Source organism: Capricornis sumatraensis, chromosome X (assembly GCF_032405125.1).
Source record: "Capricornis sumatraensis isolate serow.1 chromosome X, serow.2, whole genome shotgun sequence".
NCBI classification, from domain to species: domain Eukaryota; kingdom Metazoa; phylum Chordata; class Mammalia; order Artiodactyla; family Bovidae; genus Capricornis; species Capricornis sumatraensis.
This window is the reverse complement of record NC_091092.1, coordinates 17,978,865-17,984,864: the sequence shown is the minus strand read 5'-3', so window position 1 is coordinate 17,984,864 and position 6,000 is coordinate 17,978,865. Positions and strand designations below refer to the sequence as shown.

General features: G+C 37.9%; 1 non-coding gene across 1 annotated transcript; it reads left to right on the top strand.

Annotated features, from left to right (window-relative positions):
* Window positions 1-2,473: 2,473 nt before the first annotated feature.
* TRNAW-CCA (transfer RNA tryptophan (anticodon CCA)) lies at window positions 2,474-2,546 on the top strand. Its single transcript has one exon. It is a non-coding gene; the product is annotated as a tRNA-Trp (tRNA).
* Window positions 2,547-6,000: the final 3,454 nt, after the last annotated feature.

Genomic DNA, 6,000 nt, shown 5'->3' with positions numbered 1-6,000 from the left:
CACTAAATTCCATGGTTGGAGGAACCTCGTAGGCTACAGTCCATGGGGTCGCAAAGAGTTGGACATGACTGAGCGACTTGACTTTCTGCTCCCTAGCTTTGTAATAAACACAAATACTGTGAGAAGTTCATGACAGTTCTAAAGAACTGTGGATACCTTGAGATCCTATCGTGAGCTATTTAAGCAAAGACAATTTAAAGTGATTAAATGCTTTATAGCAATAAAGCTTCTAGGGAGGCAATTTTTATTCCACCAGATTGCAGTTTTCTATACACAGTATAACACTTGGACACACTAGATCTTCAGTTTGTTTTTATGACATCCCTAGTGAACAAAGTTTACATACCTTTGTGAGACTGCTTGAAAATGTAATTAAACTACGTGAAGAATCCTCAACCAGAAGGGAATGTATTTTATGTTCTACCCATTTGACTCACTCATGGTGATTGTGGGCATGCTATAATTTTGAATCAAGGAATACACACCCTTTCATCTTTTACATATTTACTATAATCCTGCACAGCGTGATGAGTTTAAAATACATATGTTCCTGAAATTTCCTATAAACCAAATCTTGCTTTTTCAGTAGCTTTATGATAAATCTGGAGATGTGCTTCTTTGGGGAGAGAATGATGTAAACTTCTCCCACAATTCTCTTAAAGTCAGTTAAAAGGAAAATCATTTCTATAAAATACTATTCAGGTATAACTCAAAGCACAAATCAAAAAAATTCCTTGGGTAATTTTTGTTTGATACAGTAAGTGAAAGGCATAAATGGAAAATGACAACTTAGCCAAAAAGAACACACGAAACCAAAAAATAATGACTTCTATTAACTCTGTTTCCAGGATTCTATAAGCTGCTCTGTTTAGTTCTTTGGTTTACACAAAATGCAAGGAAACAGAATTGTTTTTACTGGTGGTATCAGTCAGAATTGGGCAGATTACGCTGCAAAAAGAAGCACCCTCCAAATCTCAGAAGCTGTGCTGCACAAAGTTCCATGTATCACACACTTTTGATTTCCAAAATAATTCTGCTGGGATCTTTGCTCATCTTAGTCACTCTGAAACTCAGGCTTCATTTCCAAATATGCATTCATGATTCCTGTGGTAGTGGGAAGGGAATGGGACAAATCATGCACTAACTCTTTATTCCCACACATCACTTCTCCTAAGATTTCAATGACCAAAGCAAACCTATACCCAGTAGTCATGTACGGATGTAAGAGTTGGACCATAAAAAAGGTCTGAATAACTGATGCTTTTGAATTGTGCTCGAGAAGACTCTTGAGAGACCCTTGGACTGCAAGGAGATCAAACCAGTCAATCCTAAAGGAAATCAACCCTGAATATTCATTGGAAAAACTGATGCTGAAGCTCCAGTCCTTTGGGCACCTGATGCAAAGAGCCAACTTATTGGAAGATACCCTGATGCTGGGAAAGATTGAAGGCAAAAGGAGAAGGGGGCAGCAGAGGATGAGATGGTTAGATAGCATTATCAACTCAATGGGCATGAGTTTGAGCAAATTCCAGGAGATAGTGAAGGACAGGGAAGCTTGGCATGCTACAGTCGCAAAGAGCTGGACACAACTTAGTGACTGAACAACAAAGCAAATCAGATGGTGCTGCTCATAGTAGGAGGTGAGGGTAAAGTTCTACATGAACCTTAAAGAAAGAAAGATGGAAATATTAGGTGAACCACACTATTGACAGCCAATTCTGTGTTCTAGCACTTTTTAGAAATGACTAGCAAGAAGAAAATATAACAAAGACAAAAATTCAGTAACAAACATGAATACATACAAGTGATAAATGGGGTCACATTAAATGCAGCTTAAGGGTTCTCAAAGGTCAACTTCTAGATACTGAATCAAGTATTTGATTAATACAAACTTTAGTTTGGTCTGATTTTCTGTATAAAGAAGTAAACATATGCCATAATTTGCTGTATGCTGTGCTCAGTCACTCAGCCATGTCCAACCCTTTGTGATCCCTTGGATTATAGCCTGTCAGGCTCCTCTGTCTATTAAATTTTCCAGGCAAGAATACTGGAATGGATTGCCATTTCCTTCTTCAGGGCATCTTCCCAACCCAGGGATCAAACCTGCGTCTCTTGTGTCTCCTACATCAGCAGGCTGATTCTTCACTGTGCCACCTGGGAAGCCCCATGCCATAATACACTTCTCCTTAATCTCTATGTGCCCTGCTAGTTTTTGAAAGTTAATCAAATAACCAGATTTTCCAGGTTCAGATAGGATAAGAAGGATTTAAAATGCTAAAATCTATACTCTCAGGACACTGATCAATATTAATCATTCCATAATGCTTCCATTTTTACATTCACTTCTTCTACTTTTGACAACATTGACCTTGAAAGCATTATGCTAAGTGAAATCAGACAGAAAAAGACATATACCATATGATCTCATTTATCTGTGGTATCTTCAAAGAAAAAAAAGCCGAACTTTGGGACTTCCCTGGTGGTCCAGTGGCTAAGACTCTTGGCTTCCAATGCAGGAGGCCCAGGTTCGATCCCTGGTTAGGGAACTAGATCCCACATGCTACAACAAAGATCGTCCATGAGGCAATGAAGATCTCCAGCGCCACAACTGAGACATAGTGCAGCCAAATAAATTTTTTTTAAAGCCAAACTTTGAAACAGTAAAATGGTGACTGCCAAGAGCTGCAGGATGAGGGAAATGGGGAGATGTTGGTCACAGGGTACAAGCTTCTAGTTATAAAATAAATAAGTTCTGAGACTCTAAAGCACAGCATGGTGACTACAGTTAGCATATAATTAAATATATAATATAACCCTGTTATATACTTAAAAGTTGCTAAGAGTGTAGATCTTAAAAATGTTCTCACCATAGACCCAAAAAATGTAATTATGTGAGGCAACGTGAGGTGATGAACATGTTAACCAACATTATTGTAGCAATCATTTCACAATATATACATATGTCCGATCATCATGTTGTACATCTTAGACTTACACAATGTTCTAGGTCAATTAAATTGCAATAAAGCTGGGAAAAAAATAAAATGACTATATGTTCTACAGCACACTTTATACAAGATTAGCACACAACAATCAATTGCATTTATACATACTAGCAGTGAACACTGGAAATCAAAATTAAAGCCACAATAACATTTGCAATTGCTCCAAAGAAAATAAAATATGTAGGTATGAATCTAACAAAATGTGTACAAGATCTATATGCTGAAATATAAAAAGCATTGATCTATGAAATCAAGAAAGACCTACAGAAATGGAGAAACATACTGTATTCATGGATTGGAAGACAAGACACATGAAAGCTGTCAGTTCTTCCTAAACTGATCTACAGGTTTAATGCAATTCCTAGCCAAATCTGAGAAGGGTTTTTTGTAGACATAGATGAGCTTATTCTAGAATTTATACAGAAAGGTATGGGACCCAGAATAATTAAAACAATCTTGAAAAGGAAGAATAAAGTAGGGGAACCACTCTACTTGATATTAATCCTACTCTATGTCTATAACAATAAAAACTGGATGCTGATGATAGAGGGATAGACATAGAAATTGATATAAGGAAAGAGACAAACTAGAAACGGACCCATACAATACCCAACTGATGTTTGACCAAGGTGTAAAGGCAGTTCAATGGAGGAAAGATAGTTATTTTAAAAATGAGGCTGGAGCAACTGGACATCCACAGGCAAAAAGTGAACCTCAATCTATACCTCATACCTTATATAAAAATTAACTCAATGAATCACAGATTTAAATGTAAAACTTAAAACTACAATACCATAAAATACAGGGGAAAAATTGATCTAGGGATAAACAAAGCATAACTTATATGCAGAGTACATCATGAGAAATGCTGGGCTGGATGAAGCACAAGCTGGAATCAAGATCTCTGGGAGAAATATCAATAACCTCAGATATGCAGATGACACCATCCTTATGGCAGAAAGCAAAGAAGAGCTAAAGAGCCTCTTGATGAAAGTGAAAGAGGAGAGTTAAAAAAGTTGGCTTAAAATTCAACATTCAGAAAACTAAGATCATGGCATCTGGTCCCATCACTTCATGGTAAATTGATGGGGAAATAGTGGAAACAGTGTCAGACTTTATTTTTGGGGCTCCAAAATCACTGCAGATGGTGACTACAGACATGAAATTAAAAGACACTTGCTCCTTGGAACAAAAGTTATGACGAACCTAGATAGCATATTAAAAAGCAGAGACATTACTTTTCCAACATAGGTCTGTCTAGTCAAGGCTATGGTTTTTCCAGTAGTCTTGTATGGATGTGAGAGTTGGGCTATAAACAAAGCTGAGAGCTGAAGAATTGAAGCTTTTGAACTGTGGTGTTGGAGATGACTCTTGAGAGTCCCGTGGACTGCAAGGATATCCAACCAGTCCATCCTAAAGGAAATCAGTCCTGAATATTCATTGGAGGGACTGATGCTGAAGCTGAAACTCCAATACTTTGGCCACCTGATGCAAAGAGCTGACTCATTGGAAAAGACCCTGATACTGGGAAAGATTGAAGGCTCGAGGAGAAGGGGATGACATAGAGTGAGATGGTTGGATATCACCGACTCAGTGGACATGAGTTTGAGTAAACTCCGGGAGTTGGTGATGGACAGGGAGGCCTAGCGTGCTGAAGTCCATGGGGTCACAAAGAGTCAGACAGGGCTGAGCAACCGAATTGAACTGAACTGAAACAAAGCATTCTTAGACTTATTGTCAAAACACAATCCATAAGAGGAAAAACTGACTAATTTGACCTCATCAAAATTAAAAATGTTTGTTGTATAAATGCTTAGGGGAATAAGATGCAATCTGGGGGAAAATATTTGCAAACCATGTATGCAACAAAGGATCAGTATCTAAATAAAGAACTCTTAAAATTTGACTGTAAGAAACTATTCAATCTGAAGATGCCAAGATATAAGAAGAAACATTTCAGTGAAAAGGATATACATATGTAAATACACACATGAAAAGATAGTAGCTATCATTAGGCATTGGGGAAACGCAATTTAAAACCACAATGATATATCACTGTACTCCCATCAGAATGGCTAAAATGAAAAAATAATGACAACAACAAATGCCGACAAGGATGTAGAGAAACTGGATCTCCCATTCACTTCTGGTGGGAATATGAATAGTGTAGGCACTCTATAAAAGCATATGGCAGTCCTTACAAAACTAAACATGCATTTGCCATACAATCCAGGAACTGCACTATTGGGCATTTATTCAGGGGAAATGAAAATTTAGGTTATGCAAAATCTGTAGACAAATGTTCATAGCCCCTTTATTTGTAATTGCCAAAATTTGGAATCAATGGAATACTACTCAGCAGTAAAAAGAACAAACGCTTGATATTGGAACAACTTTAATAGATCTCCAGAGAATGATGTTGAGTGGAAAAAGCCAACTTCCAAAGGTAACCTATGTATGATTCCACGTAATATTCTTAAATGACAAAATTACAGAGATGGAGAACAGTTTAGTGGTTGTCAGGAAGAGAGGGAGACAAGATGAGTAACAGTGGAGACCCTTGTGGGGTTGGCACTGTTTAGTATCTTGACTATAGTGGTGATCACATCAACCTACACGTAATAACATTTCATAGAGCTAGACACACAGGCAGATGGGTGCATATAGAACTGTTGAAATTGGAATAAGGTGGATAGATGGTATTGATGTCAATTTCCCATTTGTAATATTGTACTATAGATATGTTCTGCCAGGTGGCCCTGTGGTAAAGAATCCACCTGCCAATGCAGGAGACATGGATTCGATTCCTGGGTTGGGAAGATCCCCTGGAGGAGGAAATGGCAACCCACTCCAGTATTCTTGCCTGGGAAATCTCATTGACAGAGGAATCTGCTGAGCTACATACAGTCCATGGGGTAACAAAAGAGTAGGACATGACAGTGACTAAACAACAACTATAGATATACATGATGTTATCTTTGGGAGTGAAAGGAAT